The following is a 19,080-nucleotide window of genomic DNA, read 5'->3' on the forward strand; positions in this document are numbered from 1 at the left end:
CTCAGAGGTTTGAGCATGCGCAAGAAGCGCCGGCTCGGAGAACTGACTGCTGATAGTTTTTGTTTTCTTCACAAAGAAGGAAGCAAAATCATCAGCCGTTAAGTCGGATGAAGGTGGCGGGGCGGGGGGACAAAGAAGAGAGTAGAGTCTTGAAGAGAGTGTGAGAGTCAGGTGAGTTGTTAATCTTTGAATGGTAGCATAGGGTCTTAGCAAAGGAGATATCTGTGGAGAGGGAGGCAAGAAGAGACTGAAAGAGACAGAGGTCAGAAGGATCTTTCGATCTGCGCCATTTCCTCTCTGCAGCCCTGAGTGTGGAGCGATGCTCACTGAGAACCTCAGATAGCCAAGGGGCAGGCGGTGTGGTCCTGGCCAGGCAAGATGTCAGCATAATGTGTCTAAGCAGGATGTAAGAGTGGAACAAAATGTGTCAGTGGCGTTGTCAGTGTCTAACAGAGAGAGTTGGTTGGGAGCGGAGAGCGTGGAAGTGACCACAGAGGATAACCCTAACCCAAGACAAAGAAAATTTAGATCCCTTAAACAACCTAAAAGTTACTGAATTTAGGCTTTATCGTTTGTTTTGACAGGCAGGTAAATCTGTACATCATCCGCGTAACAATGAAAGGAGATGTTTATTTTTTTTTAAATAGACCCCAAAGGCAGCATATACTGTGAAAACAACATAGAGCCCAATATTGACCCCTGGGGGACACCACGGGTAAGGGAAGCAGCAGACGAGGAACATTCACCAAGTTGAACAGAAAAACATCTCTCAGTTAAATATGATTTAAACCATTTCAGAGCTACACCCTTAATACCCACACATTGTTGAAGTCGTCTTAAAAGTATCTTATGATTGACCATACCAAAGGCTGCCGTTAAATTCAACAGCACTAAGACAGTGGAATTACCAGAGTCAACAGATAAAAGAAGGTCATTATAAACTCGTTAAAGAGCTGTTTTAGTACTATGACAGGGCTCAAAACCAGACCGGAATTTTTCAGAGATACTAAACTCGTCTAATAATGATTGAAGTTGATTATTTACAACTTTCTTCAAGAACTTTGATAAAAATTGTAACTTAGAAATGGTTCTAAAATTGAAGAAAATTGAGGGATCCAGAAGGTGCATGACGACATTTAGAAATGTTTTATTTATGGAAAAAAACATTCCTCAAATTATTCCAGTAACATTTATTTTAACATAGTTTAACATAGTTTAACATAGTTATCCGTAAAATATAGACTATTAATTAAATTATCAAATTGTCAGTAATATGTTCACATGATATGTTGTGACGGGTAGACAAACCGAGTATCCCTCGCGAGTCCCGACCACTTATTGGTATAATTGTTGCCTGTGAACACGAGCTCTATTTAAAAAAAAAAAACTTGAAGGTGACTTGATACAAACGGCCTCTAAAAGGAAAAGAATCAACAACCTTTTTTATTTAAAAAAAAAAATAGGTCATAGATCTAACAATCAATTGTCTAATAGTCATTATTCGTAGTCTATTGCAAGAGTAACACAAATCTATTTGATGCAAATCATCAGTTTATTGGAAAAAGTAAGTTTATGAATATGACGCTTTCTTAGTAAAATAAAATGTTGAAAGTCCATTATACATTTTTTATTTTTTGACACAAGGTAGGCCTACCTTATTTGGCAGTATATGTGATCTAAGTACAAAAAATTAAGGATTTTATTTTTTCATCTGTTTCCCCTACATACTTGATGAAGTTTGCTTGTGTATCGTATATATGGGGTTTCCAAACCTTTTTAACCCAAGAGGTAAGACCCACCATTTTTAAAAAATAGAAATAGGTCTAAGGCATAAAACATCAGGGCTGAAAATGAGTCCTACTCCGGTCCTGTGTGGTATTGATTGCCATTGGTTAATGTTTTCAATAAAAAGCAACTAATCTACAATGAAAAGAGGGAGAGAGAGAGAGAGTTAGATACAGAATATGGTGGAGAAGCAACGTAAAAAAGGGCTCAAGTTTTGCAGAATAAAAACTGACATGGACTAAATAGCTCCGCGGTTGGTGCCGTCTTTGATTCAATACAAGGATCGCTGCCATAGTTGGTCGCTTACTGGACACTACCATGCTTACCCATTTATAGATCTTATAGCCATTTAGAGCCAAATTGTTTGCCAGATTTTAATAACAAAAGTGATTGCCAATTTAAACGCTGACATTATGAAAAAAATTCAACTTCATAAATAGGCCTGTATCCATTGCGAACATATTTTATTAGCAGTCTTAAAATGTCCAAAACATAAAATCGTTGTTGAGCCACATTGTCAACGTACCATAATTTGACTTGTACTGTGCGCTGATTTCTAAAAGACTGCTGCACAGTGGTGGCGACTAGCGTCTTGAGCTCAAACAACACTAAGAGAGAGCTTACGAATGGTCCAGACCAACCATATGAAAGTTTGACTTACATAAGATATACTTAGCGTACGAACGTGTCGTGAATCGTGCCAAAACGCTAAGAGAGAGGTTAAGGTATAGTTTAAGAACTACTTGGCTGTAGCAAATGGCTCGGAGTCAAATAGAGGCCATTGGGCATCTGGATTTCAACAGCCCTAAAATTGTGATAATTAGATAACCCTGTCTCCTCTATCACCTATCAAGGCTGTAAAGTGGGCAACAATTAAAACAAATGCCGTCGTAAAAGGACGTTCAAAGGAATTCCATCAGAGCCGTTCAAACGAATATCGCCAGAGACACAACAGGGGGCGCAGACTGTATGTCTGTGATGAAACCACATTCAAAGATCACAAGGAGCGTTTAAATGTATATATATGTTATATCCCTTTACTGCATGATCATGTATGTGTGATGTAACTGTGTGTTAACACTTTAGTTAGATTTTGTTCACTGTAGCATGGTTCATATCTTAGGTATGAAATTATTATTCAACGTGATCTTAAACCCATGTCTTGTCTAGTATCAAATTAATCTACTCTTTATTTCCCAATCATTTCTATGTATCATATTACCATAAGCCGCATCAATGTCATTTAGTATCGATTTGAAGAGTTATGGAAACAAAGTTTTATCATTATGCAATTACGCAAATGTGAGGTCTGAAAGAACAAAGGCTTGTTTCCCCGCGCGACCGAACACTTCACACATTGGTCGGACACCCAAAATGGGCTGGGCGTGTGAAAGGTCAAAACGGCCTATCGCCCAAGCCATCATAGCTCATTTAGCTCAATTGCTCAGTTCGCTCAATAGCTCAATTCGAACGATTCGCTCAGTATCTCAGTCAGTGGCTTAGTTCACTCATGAGCGCCCAGTCGCCCGGTTACCCAGGTAACCCGTCAGCGCAGTTTGGAAACTCGCTGAGACTCAACCAGAGTCCCTCGGATTCATCATCTTTTCTCTGAGCCCTGTCTTTCTTCGGGACAGTCTTCCTGGCTTGCACTTTGCGCTAGAGTTCGGAAAACCACGCGGACCAATCCGCCCTACGAAACAACTTAACGGACTACATCTAACGAACACATCTGGACTCTCTCTCTCTCTCCTTGCTCGCACCGCGTGCAGCAGAAACTTCGCAACGAAAACACAAAGAGCCAAATGCAAGTATAAACTCGTTTAACTCGCTGATGTTTAAGCTTTACCCCTTATAAAATTAAGGCGCTACTTAGAGATTTTCCGATGGTTTGTGCAGATGTTAAGCAATAGTGCTTTGCCAATCTTTACTCTCTCTCTCTAGCTTTCTCAATCTTTTCTTTCTCATCTATGTTTTATGTTATTGTATGTGTGTATGTTTAGTTAGTCGTTATGTGTACTTCATTTTATAGTTAATAAACCGGTTTGCATTTTCACAATTGAATTGTTTCTGTGTTCAATGCTCACGAAATTAAAGTCACTATTTCTGCCTTTTGATCCAGCTACACGCTGCGAGTAGCACTGTATATCAGTGAGAAGGTTAATTTTAAAGGCCATGAAATTAACATTTCTTAGACGTTAATATACGATTATGGATATATGTCTTCGGTGGACGAACATATTAATTAATTGTTATTATTAATTCTGCTACGCCAGGTAAAACCTGATAAACTTGTATAATTAATTACAGTTAATTATACATATTCCCTTTTGAGCTAAAATCTAAGATTCCCTTGGGAATCCCCGTAGTGTTTCGGTCGGAGGTTCATAGTGTTTCAAATAACGTTATTTCCCTCCTCCCGCAAATTCGCTACATATAATGGTGGAGAACGCGCGGGCAGATTTAAACATTATTTTCTGAGCAAACCAGTTACAAATCAAATGTGTTTTTGCATTGTGTGAATGAAAAAGAACTATCAGCTATAACTGATTTCGTTCTTTATTTGTATGAATGAAAATGTATTTTCCTGTATCATTTTCAGGACGTAACAGACTCGCGCCCCTGTTATGTATATTTAACTGCAGTCTTTAAGGTAACCGTATTAAAAAACCCTTAATACGCTGCATTACCGTCTGATTCCGCCTAATAAAGAGTAGAATTCCTTTATTTAGAGCGAAGCGGTGGTCGAGTGAATACTCCCATCTGATAAGGCCTTTTTGTTAAATCTCCAGGAAATGATTTACAATTAGAGAAGCTGTCTATTTGTATGTTTCCATTTTTATTCACGTACGTGGATTTTTAAAATTGTAAGCACTGAGGGTAAGACTTTTCAATTTTAAAGGAGATGAAAACTTGATCAAGTATTTATAGTCACAACGTATGATAAAGCACGTTGGACTCTCGTTTATTGCGTGTCCCGGTAACATTAAGCCCAAAAGAGGCACCGGCTGAACACGAGCGAATTACATCCGTCGTCTTAGCAACGCAGCGGCCGCCGATGTAATTACTGTATAGAAGCGAATCTTTGTCAGTTTAAAGCGTACTACCTAGTTCTAACACTAGATGTCAGCCTTGAGTGTCTAACACTTCTTCTTCTCCATTACTCTACGTCTGACTTCCGCTTTCTTTGTTTGTTGGGCGAAATATCGCCATCTAGTGGGAAAAGCTCGTTTGGTCCTCTCATAAACTCTTTTGGGAGTGTATGACAGGAATCAAACTTGGATTTTTGACCTTACTTCGATAACTAGGTTATTCTACTACTTTGTAGTTTTATTTCCTACATATTGAATGTTATGGTCTTAAATTATAAATAATAATTAATATTGCTGTGGCTTTATTAATTTATTATTTCTTTATTTTATTTTTATTTTATTTTGATTGATTTTATTTTTATTTTATTTCATTTTTTTTGCTGGTCTCTCTCACTCCTTACTCTCCTGTTCTCTTTTCTATAGTAGAGATTGTATTTTAATTAAGTTTGAATTTAAATTCAATGCAGTTTGATTTATTTTAAATTTTAATTGAATCAATTCTTTACTGTGAATAGAATTCAGCCCCATAAGTCCCATTCTCAGTGAATTCATTTATGTTTTAACTGGTGCAATAGGATAAGCCCCTGTGCATCTCTTGAAAGCTAATACTTGATAGATGAATCAGAGGCTTCGCCAGCGGTGAGTTCTACAAGAGACCGGTCCCGCTGAACTGACTCGAGTGTGTACAGTCGGGGTGCTGCGGTAGCTCCCTCCTTAGCACCTTAGGCAGCAAGACACAGTGCAACCTCTGCCACCGGGCACTCCAATCGCTAACCTTGCCAGCTGACACACAAAAGCCCTAGCGGCAGTGCCAGTTGGTGGGTGACACCTTTGAGTGCGGCCCGGCGGTGTGAAGGTTGTGACTGTTGAGCGGTCGAGGTGGGGAGGGCAGAAGGCCCGGCACTCTTGGCTGCGTGCTCAGGGAAGCGCCTTGTCTCTGTGTTCCACCCTGGGTTTCCTTAAATAGTCAACGAGTGTTGGTGTAAAAGAGATGCACTTTTCTCCCCTCTGTAGCCACTAGAGGCACCAGATCCCTATCAGGTTGGGTCTAACCCAGCCAATCTAGCTAAGCCACTCCCCTAACTCGCATGACTCCATAGTGCCCTCTCCCTGTAAGGCCCTGTCATCAAATTTAGGGTAGAGAACCTGCTAAGCTGAAACAGGAAACCCCTTTTTCCACCTCCTATCCTCTTCATTCCCCCAGCCTTAGGACTTCGTCTGTTGGCTGTCTCAATTCACATTTTCAGTTTATTTTATTATTTTTATTTATTTTATTTTATTATTTTATTATCATTTATTTGTTTTTTCCTCTCTTTTCCCTTTCCTGTTTCATTACATTTCCAGCAACCTATCCTCCTCATTCTTTATTTTGTGTGTTTTATTTTATTTTTATCATTATAATTAATTAATTTTAATTATTTTGATTCATTTTATTTTGGGCTGAAAGAGCAAAACTGCACAAACCATTAGGAGAATTCATTAGTAATACGCTCGAATAACCAAATGTCCAAGGCGACCTATAGGTTTTAACAAAGCGTCAAATTACTAAAATTTTTCCCTTATTTCCCCACACTGATTATCTGTGCCGCCGGAGAAAGGCCCTGATAGTAAGCTTATAGCCCACATATATATATTTTAATTTGTAGCTCGCTGAACTGTGCGGACTCGCATTGGCTCTTTGTGTTTTCTCTTCTATCAGTGCGCCAACATGTCCAGATTACCAAGCCCTGTCAACCACTGGGACCAGCTAGAGGCCTGGCTCAGCGCTGTGACATCTGAACTCCTGCCCAACCTCGCCAATGAACTGCAACACTTGGAAAGAGAGCAACTCGACGGCACCCTGGACAAGTTCATAGCCCACGACCCAACGAGGAGCTACAGTCACAAGGATATAGCCAAGATCACAGGTGCCATCGCTCACAACCTCATCATCCAGCTTAAACTGGGCGAAAGGAACATCGCCCAACTGGAACAGGATGCAGCAGCTCTACAGCTCCAAGCAGCAGTGGCACGGAGGAATCAGGAGGACGCGCAGAATCGTCTAGATCAGCTGACACAGGGATTAGAGGATCAACACCCATCGACGGAGGAGAAACACTGGAGGCTAAAGGACGAGATTGGACAACTCCAAGAGGCCTTGTCAAAACTCCGCACAGACACAGAGCACAAGGAGCAACAGGAAAAGACAGCCAGAGAAGAGCTGTCTGGAAAGCTCCAGCAGGCTGAACATCTTCTGGTGAGAGCAAAGGCAGAACTGAAGGAACGTGATGCCAAGCTGAAGGCCTGTGAGAATCACCTGCGAGCATCTCGAGATGAAGGTCGAGCTCTGGCTCAGCAACGAGACCAGGCTAGGGACGACCTTGACTCCGCCCAAAGAGAACTCATTTATGCATATAAACTGCAAGCTGAACAAGTAAGAGAAAAAGCAACCTTTCCCTTTCATTCAACCAGTGAGCCTGCACCCCCCCACCAAAGCTTTTCTGTTGAAAAGGGGGGCGGGAGCCCACTGTTAAAGACATCAGCCAGCATCCCAGAACCTCTCACTACCACAGGGGGGTGGGGACAGACAAATTTCCCGAGGTCACCTGCAGACATGCCCGGCGTGGCACCCAAAGACCTCGACAAGCTGGCTAGAAATATCCCAACATTTATCCCAGAGCCTGCAGGTGGCCATGATATCCACTCTTACCTGCAGGACATTGACTTTTATTTGCAAACACTGCCAAATGTAACCACAAGAGACAAACTGTATCTGCTACGGGTTACTTCCAGTCGTGAGGTGAGGAGTTTCCTTGACCGGCAGCCAGAAAACGTCAAGATGGATTACGAGCAGCTGCAAAAGGCCTTAATAGAAGAGTTTTCGGATCCAGAGTCAGAACACGGACTTGTTACGGCGATGGACCTCAAACAGAGCCGAAACGAAACTCCACAGGCCTACTACAACAGACTCAGGCGAGCTTACTTTGGCTCACGGAATGAGCCAGGAATGGAGGAGGACTTCAACTTCAGGACCCTTTTCCTGCGAAATCTTCATTTCACAGTAAGCCAACACTTAGGGGTTATGGCCTGCCCTCGCACGATGACAACCAGGCAGCTGCGGGACTTGGCCCAGAAAGCTTATGGTAAACAAAGAGCGGCCTCTGAAAAGACTGTTAAAAACCCTGTCATTCTCCCTGTCTCTGAACTGTACCCTGAACTACCACTGGAGGGCGCACGACAGCGCCACAGTGAAAGACCTTTCAACAGAGGGCCAAGAGGGTCAAGAGACTTTACAGCCAGCCAGGAATGGTACGGCCATGAAGGGGCTCGTCCCAAGCACCAAATGGGACGCGCCGAGAGGTCATGGAGCCGGCCAAACTCATCAGACAACCAGAAGGGTGGCGGCTCGTGGGAACCTGGCCGACGACCTAGAGGTAACCGTCCTGCACCTTGCAGATCAAATACTGGTCACAGACAACAGAGAGATCAGTCTCGATACACACAGAGCAAGGCTAAGTCTGAACTACCCCAGAAACAGAGTGACACAGACACGTCTGAAACAGCAGAGATTCTGAGAATATTGAAGGAGTTAATCCAAAAGAGGCCCCACAAGGAGGACCACGAAGACAAACCCGACTCCTTATTCATCCCACAAACCAAAGGCTTTGGCATACAAACAATATCTCAAACACCAACCAACCAAAGCCTGCAAGTACCAGAGAGTGCTGTGTTAAATGTCTCCTTCCCTACAGAGTCACAAGAAACCAGCCTTAACTGCCTTCCTATTAATACCACAGCCCCAGTACCAAGCCTCCTGGGAAACCTGATCGAAAGAGGAGAAGCTAAAAAGCTATATCTATCCATCACCTTAGAAAATGAGGTTGAACTAGAAGCCCTCGTCGACACCGGAGCTGACCTAACGCTGATGTCATCCCAGCTTTTCACCAGACTCCAGAACAGAGCTAAGGCCCAAAATTTGACCCTTAAACCCCAAAGGTGTATGCTGAATGTGCAGTCTTACAGCCAGACTGAAGTTCAACTGCAACAGGTGATTCCCATCCACCTGACGATCGGTCCTATGAGCATCATACACCCTGTGTACATCTCACCAATGGACTCATACCCTCTCCTCATTGGCAAAGACCTGCTAGACCGCTTTGAACCCTTAATGGACTTTAAACAGTTACAAATTTGGGCTCAAGTGCGAGAACCTTTACCCTTTAAATCAGCCAGATCATCTGAGGTAAACTGCCAGGTCACACAGGTCATGGACGACCCCCCAGCCAGCCACGGGAACTTCGTCTCAGACCTAAACTTCAAAAGTTCACTGCTCTGCACTCTGCATCCAGCCAAAGACTCAGAGCCATACCCAGGACTTGACACACAAGTTCAACAAAATTTAAAAGATGCAGATGCCATGCAGGATGATGCAGATCATCAGAAACTACAAGCCTTTAACATCGCTACCCAAGCTATGTTAAACCACCTCTCAGACCCCTCCACCTACCCTATCACAAACTCTGACCTGTCTGCTGCTCCAACCCGCAAACGTCTCAACGATGTCAGGCACCTGCTGCGCATACAACACAACATCCTCGGGTATGTCCCTGATGACCGCACTACACCTGCGCTTGTGGTTCCTCAAGACCATAGGGGGGTCATACTAATGTATGCGCATGACACAGCATGTGCCGCACACCACCGCACAAAAGCCACTTATGAAACACCGAAACAGGTGGCATACTGGCCTGGAATGCAGCACGATGTAGCAGAACACATCAAGAAATGTCTGGTTTGCTGCCAATTCCAACCGGCTAAGCCAAACCATGGAGCACCACTTCAAAAAAGAGGTGTCAACTTTCCAGTGTCAGACCTCCAGATAGACTGGGTTGGACCATTACCCAGGCCAACGAGGGGCAACAAACACTTTCTCACGGTCATCTGCCAATTCACAAAGTTGGCAGAATGCTTTCCAGCACCCAGTGACACCACTCACCAGTATCTGGATGAACTTCATCCGGGAACGACCTTCGCTTTTCGAACGACCAAGATCTGGTCCTACAGTTTCGCCCCGCCAATTCAGACAGCTCACCGACTGCTGTCAAAGAAATTTCTGCCACACTGGACAGGACCTCATGAGATTGTGGACAAACTCTCCCCCATTGCATACCAGATCAAGATGGGCAGGAGTCAGAAGGAACCAATTTCCAGATGGGTCCACCAGAACCAAGTCAAGAGACACTCAACATTATGGCATGATAGTAAAGGGGGGACGAACCAAACTTCTCCACACTGCCTCATCACTAGAACTCTGCCACCTAGGGAACAGCCGCCAATGAAAAGAAAGAGAACTGTCCTGACCAAACAAGGACCTGTAGCGCTCGCCTATTGTTCTTTCTCTCTCTCCCTCTCTGTCACCAGGATGCTGCTGTGGATCACTGTTCTGTACATCAGCCTACATGGGGGATGGTCGCAACCTGAAATCGTGTCACCGGGTCCAGCCTCAGGCATCGCCCTAAAAGAGCAACCTGGACTCCTAATCACAAACTGCAGAACACATAGCCAAAAGGTCTACGTCCGACTCAACCCCCGTGATGTCTACAGAGCACACTACACAGCATCAGCACCAGAAACCAGTTGGGCAGGAGAACGATGGGCGCAGAACGCTATGATTCACGCAGAGGCGGACATCAAACACATGCTGTACCAACTTCAGAAGATGACTGTCACACAGGCAGGTCTTGGCGGACAAACCAAGCGTCCCAAGCGGTTCCTGGGAGCCCTACTCGGAGCTACCGCAGCAGCCATTCCACCCTGCCTGGTACCCCTCAGCCTGGTACAGACCATTTTATCCTCTGTCACTGCAGGCCCAACAAACACCCTGCAGGCACATCTGGCCTACTCCCTAGGTAGCGCAATCTCACTAAGCATAGCCCCTGAACAAGACAAACTTGCTTTTCTGATAAACCTGCCAATCATCGAGTCACACAACATCTACAGACTCAAAGACATTGTCAATGTTGGCTTCTGGCAGGGAAACACTCACATCAGAATACGCACCCCCACTGTTGTGGCTTACTATGACAGCAACGAACAGCTGTACCTTGCACCAAACCTTCGCATGTGCAGCCTCACTAAAGACATTCATTATCTCTGCCCCAGCAAACCTTTCCTTCGGGACAACACTGACGGCATCCGTGGGCTGCGGCCCATGAAGATTGACTCTCGTTGTCCTGCCTCAGCTAAACCACGAGCCGAGGTCACTACCACCCAAGCTGAAATCGTAGGTGACCGATGGCTGGTCAACACCCCAGCCAGCACGGCCACTTTGACCTACGACCAACACGACACAGCCACCCGCATCAGTCTACCAAACCAGACGATGTGGATCCAAGTTCCCAAAGGTGTGATTCTTCACATTGATGAACTCGCACTCTATCACCTTCCCAGTGAGGAGTACCACACCGAACTGGAATTTTCAACTTTCTTCAGGGACCACAACTTCACTTTAGACCCTGAACTGGAGATGAGGATTGCAGAAGGGGGGACCCAACTAATTGATGTCACGCCCATCGACACTGCCCTCCAGGCACTTGCTCGCATGCCAGCTCTGCACAGCCTCCCTGTTTTCAGAGCCTGGACCGCCGCTGACACGGTACTGTGCCTCTCCACAGGAGTAGGATACGCCCTTACTCTTGGCCTCACTTTCATCCTGTACCGAAGAGTCAGCGGGATGCAGGAAACAGTGAACAAGTGCACAGCTGCCGCCTCTCGAGCCTTCAAGCGGAACCGTGGGAAGCAAGACACACAAGCCGAGCAAGAGCCCAACCTCATCGAAATCACCCCTCTGCAGGCACGCCGAAGCGCTGCAGAAAATTAAGATACACCTGCCATCCAGACCAAATGACCTCTCCAATCATCGCCTATTGAACCATCGCCCACCAAAGTCTCTTAAGACCCTGGTGGCCATGAAGGGGGGATATGTAGCAAATGGCTCGGAGTCAAATAGAGGCCATTGGGCATCTGGATTTCAACAGCCCTAAAATTGTGATAATTAGATAACCCTGTCTCCTCTATCACCTATCAAGGCTGTAAAGTGGGCAACAATTAAAACAAATGCCGTCGTAAAAGGACGTTCAAAGGAATTCCATCAGAGCCGTTCAAACGAATATCGCCAGAGACACAACAGGGGGCGCAGACTGTATGTCTGTGATGAAACCACATTCAAAGATCACAAGGAGCGTTTAAATGTATATATATGTTATATCCCTTTACTGCATGATCATGTATGTGTGATGTAACTGTGTGTTAACACTTTAGTTAGATTTTGTTCACTGTAGCATGGTTCATATCTTAGGTATGAAATTATTATTCAACGTGATCTTAAACCCATGTCTTGTCTAGTATCAAATTAATCTACTCTTTATTTCCCAATCATTTCTATGTATCATATTACCATAAGCCGCATCAATGTCATTTAGTATCGATTTGAAGAGTTATGGAAACAAAGTTTTATCATTATGCAATTACGCAAATGTGAGGTCTGAAAGAACAAAGGCTTGTTTCCCCGCGCGACCGAACACTTCACACATTGGTCGGACACCCAAAATGGGCTGGGCGTGTGAAAGGTCAAAACGGCCTATCGCCCAAGCCATCATAGCTCATTTAGCTCAATTGCTCAGTTCGCTCAATAGCTCAATTCGAACGATTCGCTCAGTATCTCAGTCAGTGGCTTAGTTCACTCATGAGCGCCCAGTCGCCCGGTTACCCAGGTAACCCGTCAGCGCAGTTTGGAAACTCGCTGAGACTCAACCAGAGTCCCTCGGATTCATCATCTTTTCTCTGAGCCCTGTCTTTCTTCGGGACAGTCTTCCTGGCTTGCACTTTGCGCTAGAGTTCGGAAAACCACGCGGACCAATCCGCCCTACGAAACAACTTAACGGACTACATCTAACGAACACATCTGGACTCTCTCTCTCTCTCCTTGCTCGCACCGCGTGCAGCAGAAACTTCGCAACGAAAACACAAAGAGCCAAATGCAAGTATAAACTCGTTTAACTCGCTGATGTTTAAGCTTTACCCCTTATAAAATTAAGGCGCTACTTAGAGATTTTCCGATGGTTTGTGCAGATGTTAAGCAATAGTGCTTTGCCAATCTTTACTCTCTCTCTCTAGCTTTCTCAATCTTTTCTTTCTCATCTATGTTTTATGTTATTGTATGTGTGTATGTTTAGTTAGTCGTTATGTGTACTTCATTTTATAGTTAATAAACCGGTTTGCATTTTCACAATTGAATTGTTTCTGTGTTCAATGCTCACGAAATTAAAGTCACTATTTCTGCCTTTTGATCCAGCTACACGCTGCGAGTAGCACTGTATATCAGTGAGAAGGTTAATTTTAAAGGCCATGAAATTAACATTTCTTAGACGTTAATATACGATTATGGATATATGTCTTCGGTGGACGAACATATTAATTAATTGTTATTATTAATTCTGCTACGCCAGGTAAAACCTGATAAACTTGTATAATTAATTACAGTTAATTATACATATTCCCTTTTGAGCTAAAATCTAAGATTCCCTTGGGAATCCCCGTAGTGTTTCGGTCGGAGGTTCATAGTGTTTCAAATAACGTTATTTCCCTCCTCCCGCAAATTCGCTACAGGCGATAAGATTTTTTGGGGAACCGTGCCTTGACTAGTTACTAAACTGAACTCTTGAACAAATACCTCGTAGAAAATAATGCGAAAATTATGGTTTGGCGCTGGCACTAGCTGTTAGTAAATCTGGCCCTTAAAGTGCATTAGCTACAAGGAGGGGTTACATTTGGGATTTGTTATGTGTGTGTGTGTGGGGGGGGGTTCTGTGTGTGTGTCGGAGGATGCTGTTTGAGGGAAAACACTGGTGTGTGTTTTTCAGTGACATGCTGGACCTCCAAAAGGATTTAATAAGTTTTAGCTTTGTGCCCCTGTGCCAGAGGTTGACCAAAAATATTTTAAAAAGCATCTGAATTTGCATTCACACATGGACATTTAAAGCCAAGCGATTAAGCATAATTTTAAAGGGACTATCAACTTTTTATAAAATGCGTTTGTTATTTTTTACCGGCATCTCGGAGCCCCTCCCAGCACGAGGCCCTGGGCTTAAGCCCAGGTAAGCCCATGCATTAATGTGGCCCTGCATGTAGCACCAAAACAGAGCTGTAAGCCAACACATGAGCCGCCCTTGAGTGTTTTCACCGGTTTGAGGAGAGAACCTTAGAGGATACAGACTCGACACAAACACTATAAAATCTAGTGAATGTGTTAGGTGTCACAAAGCCAGCAGCTCTCATGGAACCACAAGCTAATGTCCAAGATGATGCCACACTTGTAAAGTGAGCTCTCAAATTAAAAGGCCGAGTAGATCCATCCAGGCGACATAGTAGTGACCGACTGAAAGGGAACTGACATTCTCATTGATTTAAAAATGATTACATACAGTTTACCTGTGATTTAAGTAGTTAGAACTGCTTATCTTGACACTATATCGACAAAAGTATTGTGATGCCCCCTTCTTAATATTTATGCTATACCATACAGTGCCATTATCATATTTAAGAATTTAGTTTCCATCTTTGTTTTGGAAGGGCCTTTTTCTCATTGATGGGTTTAGGTGATAAATGTCTGTCATACCAAAGTTGTGCAGGTGGGTTCAGTTCTGGTTTATTCAAACCAGTCAAGTTCTTAATTATTTCTTATTAAACCTTGCTTTGTGCACATGGGCATTTTCATTTTGAAATAGAAAAGCAACCTGCCCAAACTGTTGCTATAAAAATAGAAGCACACAATTTTCTAAAAAATGAATTATTAAGATAAAGGGCCCTATCTTGCACCCAGCGCAATTGACTTTGTCAGTGACGCATGTATCATTCATATTTTGCACTGGCGCACAGCGGGTTTTTCCCTCCACAGACGCACATCGGCAAACTTGGGAATGAACTTGCGCTCCCTGGGCGGTTCAGCGCAAAAAAGGAGGCATGTTCCGGCACAAGCCATCCCTGATGCTATTTTTCAGTTTCAAAAAACAATTGCGCCACTGACCAGAAAAAACTAGTCTAAAGTCAGTGGCGCGTTGTTCATTATGCAACGCGCACACACTTTGCTTATCTAATCTACACAGATGCAACAGTTATTTTTGCAAATCATAAATTGTTACAATAAAAATATCAACACATGAGATAAGGGAAATCATTGTGGTGAGCATTGTGGTGATAGTTTATATTTATTTTGTGTGGCTCTTCATAAGTTTGTTGTGTGGCTGTATTTTTAATAATAATTAAAAATAAGAATCCTAAGAATCCTAAGAATCATAAAAAACCTTGTATGTATATGAACTTGATTTGTAAGTTTACCTTGGGGTTGGACAGCTTGCGTTTCTTGGCTTTCAGCGATGAGGGTGGATGCAGTGATGTCCTCTGCTGGCGTCAGGTCATGTGTAGAGGCAGATCCATCTCGTTACACGGCGTGCCTGATTTATGTTGGCAAGCTTGAGATTCCCCCGTCTTCTGACATCATTGTAGTGTTTGCGGCGCAACGTCCTGGGGATGCCAGCTGATGAGACAATTGTTGCTATTTCCTTTCACGCCTATTTAACCGACGCAGATTTGGGCGGGGTTTCTCCGAACCCCATACATAACAACTTCTCTGTCTTTGACTGCTCTTAGAAGAACTTCGGTCTCCTCGGCTGTGAACCGCTCCTGACGTGCGCCTGGTAAATCCGTCATAATAATAGCAACCCACCATGGAACTTGCGTTAAAGGGAATGTTGGACGACGTTCTGGTTTATTTGATGTTACGCCCAAACCACACCTATGAATAATGAACCTACTTCAGACCAACCCCTTATTGATTTGTGCCTGGCACCAGAGTTATTTCTCCCGCCGGGAAAATAGCAACAGCGCCCAAGATCTGCCCACAAAGTCACTTGCGCTTTGCGCTTCGCACTTGCGTTTCAGATCGTTAAAATAGGGCCCTAAGCATTAAAGCAACACTCAAGAGTTTTTGCTCTTTTCTTCTCCTACAGGTTAGAAGCATAATTGTCCATTACCACTGACATAAATACTGCAGCTAGCTGGCTCTGATTGGATTGTAGGTCTGCCATAAAGCAAGTTTTTGTAGTTTTCACTCGAACTACAGGACCACGACCCGACGGTTGGAAACTTCTTTAGTGCGGTTTTGGCCGATAGAGTGTCGTTCACCCTGTTTCAAGTTTTTTGTAGTCTAACCTTTTCATTAGAAGGGGGTGTCACAGTCCATTTGTCCTATAGTCTATGTCCCTTACCATGTCACAAAATGGTATGTCAGTCACCTGACAGTTGGCAACTGGCAAGACTTGAAAACACAACCAAATAATATTTTTATATAACAGTTTTTTTCTGGTTCTTGAATCTTATTGCATCATGTAATATTGCAAATAATGCCATAAAACCAAAACCGCCTCGTAGAGGGGACACCTGGGGTGGTCAACTAGATTTCAGTGGGGGCTTGTATGTTGTCATAATCATAATAAACCAGAACAAAAACAAGCCAAAAATATGTACAAATATTTTTCATGCTTCATGTGTGTAGCTGTAGGAAGTCCTCCACTCATCACTGTAAATGGATCTGATGGTTATGGTGGACTTCATCTTCACTGTGAATCTAAAGGTTGGAACCCTGAACCTGAACTTGTGTGGCTGGACAGTGAAGGAGTCACTTTGACATCTGAAAATACAGACACACAGAGAGAGACAGATGGATTCAGAGTGAAACACATGATCACTGTATATAACAGAGACAGTAAATATCACTGTAGAGTCAAACTGAGACATCACATGAAGGAGACTGAGATTATTACATCAAGTAAGTTCACAAACACTGATTCTGAGTATGTTGTTTACTTTGTCTCATGATGATTTGATGCAATAAATGAAAATATGTATAATTTTGAAAATTATAATCAATGATATTAGATAAAGGGGTTCTAGGATTCCAGGGGGATCCAACAGAATGTTAAGGGCTTGTTATAGTTGTGCGTAGGTCCTGCGGCGTATGTTCCGCATCTTTTTTCATTTATACTTTTGCGTCGCCGTCCGTGTCGACGTGCAAACACGCAAGCAGACGGCTGGTAAGCAGTATTCACGCGTGTAACCACAGTAGCAGTGCGGCCATCAAAGAAGAAGAAGCTTGGCAGGTTAACCCACAAACGAAGAAGAAACAGCAACTTGTTGTGTATGATTTGAGAAGACCAGCAATAATGGAAGTAAATAAACAGCAACTTAACATAATGTTTTTTTTTTTAAATAAAATTATTCATATTGCTTTTCCCCCACAGTGTAAATGGGTGTGTATACATGAAAATGTACAGCTGTCTTTAAAGACAGGGGTCTGTTTTAAGATGATGATGATCAAATTTAACATCAAGAAAGTTTGACAGTCTCAGTTTTGCGGTACAGTTTTGTTGTAGTGAAACATCATTTGCACAGTATTTGAGCTAAACTATACTGTATCTTTATCATTGTTTATATTTATGATCAAACATTAAGATATTTTTGTATGAAGGTAATTTAGCGCCTAAAAGATTTGCATGCGCAGGATAAAATTTGTAAGAATGTACTTAACATTGCAAGTGTAAAATAAATTTGCATGTGCAAAAACAGTTTTGTAAAGGTGTAAATCAAGTTGCAAGCGTAAGAAAACAAGTTTTGCAACATACTACTGTTAATCGTAAGTGTAATTCATGTCTTGTAAAACTGAAACTTCATATTTACACTAAATAAGTATGAACTGTATGCATCTGACCTCAGTTTTTTCGCGCTTACACTTTTGGCACGGTTTTTGCACTGAAATACTGCCAAAAGCATTGCAAGTCTGCAAAAGGTGGTGTGCAATGAAAAACACACGTTCATGAATGTTCATTAATCACGCAGAATCTGTCTCTGTGTGTAAAATAAACCAGTTGTAAATTAATTGTTGCATACAGAGAAAAACTATTTCCTGAAATAACCCGACATCTACTGGTCCCTCTGCATTTGCAGTTTTGTCACAATTCTCTCACTGATTTGAGTTTGCAAGCGCGGGTGGGAAGGCGGTGCTATGAAATGAGGCTCCTGATGACTCATTTTTTTCTCTATTCTGATTGGTTCAATATAATGCCAGTTTTCTTTTCAACCCTTGCTTAGTCTTGCTTATGTCACGGAGTGACTTCGGGCGGAACCAAAAGTGGGAGAAGAGGTTCCGCCCGGATCGAAATCGACAAACACCGGCACTTCCGGGTATCCCCGGGGAAACCCCAAATCACAGAAATCCGCGACAGGTGTGGGAAATTATGCAGCGATCGCTGATTGGATGAACTGGAAGGTGAGGAGGAGTATAAAAAGAGTGTGGAAATGCAGGAAGAGAGACGTGATTTGGGGGAGAAATTGCTACGAGCGAGTGGTGAGTCAGAACTCGGAAGTTGAGTGGAAACAGGTTGAAGCTCTTGTGGATACGTGTAATGCACGAAGAAAGAGGACGACGACGAATGTCACAGGGGTGAGAGAAATCATATGTGGAAGAAATAATACTTACCGTTTGTGTGTGTGTTGCACCGGAGTATTGGCTGAAGCACGTGCTTAGGCGAAGCTCCTGCTGTATCTCTACATGTGGTGAGGACCTGTGGGGAAAGGAAGGAGAAAGAGTACTAACACGGGTACAGTGAGTACCGAAACCTTTGCATCACTGACGTTGGATATAAATACGATTGTGGAGTAATCATCTGTTGTTTACACGGCCCCGTCGTTCATGTTGAAGTGGGCGGGCGAGCCGAAGCCGAACTAGCTGGCGTTAATTGCGGGACTATTACGACCTGGGTAGGTCATTGTTGGAGCAACGCATCTAAGTCTCCCCCTGGGGTGAGTCTCGACTGGGTGAAGAGTGCGGACCTTATTCAATTCACAGAAGTGTGTGTCGTGCCGTGGGTGAGTCTGTCTGTGACGTGTGTGCACCTGAAGCTTTGCAGTGTCGTGCTGTGTCTCTTGTTGTCTGCACTTACCCCCAGGTACAGAAGACCCTGTGGAGACAAACGTGAGCTACTGCAACGGTGGTCCCCCGACTTCTATCCTTGCCCGCTATAACCCCGGCCCAAAGAATGTGGATTGTGTCATCAAGAGAGGTACTGTGCTAAGCATTGTAGATCAAAATATACTGCCAGAAGGGGCGTGCGAG

At 43.4% G+C, this 19,080-nt stretch overlaps 1 long non-coding RNA gene across 1 annotated transcript in view; it reads left to right on the forward strand.

Annotated features, from left to right (window-relative positions):
* The window catches only part of LOC141362774 (uncharacterized), a 254,486-nt gene extending 251,666 nt beyond the window's left edge, over positions 1-2,820 (forward strand). Inside the window, exon 3 of the long non-coding RNA XR_012368353.1 lies at positions 2,640-2,820. This is a non-coding gene — a long non-coding RNA (uncharacterized lncRNA). The remainder of the gene's footprint in view (positions 1-2,639) is intronic.
* Positions 2,821-19,080: the final 16,260 nt, after the last annotated feature.

Source organism: Misgurnus anguillicaudatus, unplaced genomic scaffold (assembly GCF_027580225.2).
Source record: "Misgurnus anguillicaudatus unplaced genomic scaffold, ASM2758022v2 HiC_scaffold_29, whole genome shotgun sequence".
NCBI classification, from domain to species: Eukaryota; Metazoa; Chordata; class Actinopteri; order Cypriniformes; family Cobitidae; genus Misgurnus; species Misgurnus anguillicaudatus.